Genomic DNA, 246 nt, shown 5'->3' on the forward strand with positions numbered 1-246 from the left:
TTTTAAAATATTTTTTTATTTTTTTTTTCGAGAAGAAGGGAGAGGGATAGAGACAGAAACAGCAATGAGATGAGAGAGATCGATCAGCTGCCTCCTGCACGTGCCCGCAACCAGGGTACATGCCCTTGACCGGAATCGAACCCGGGACCCTTGAGTCCGCAGGCCGACGCTCTATCCACTGAGCCAAACCGTTTCGGCGAATGGTACATTCTTATCATGAATCCACATTTACTATTTATTTATTTA

The sequence above is a fragment of the Myotis daubentonii genome, chromosome 6 (assembly GCF_963259705.1).
Source record: "Myotis daubentonii chromosome 6, mMyoDau2.1, whole genome shotgun sequence".
In the NCBI taxonomy this organism is placed as follows: Eukaryota; Metazoa; Chordata; class Mammalia; order Chiroptera; family Vespertilionidae; genus Myotis; species Myotis daubentonii.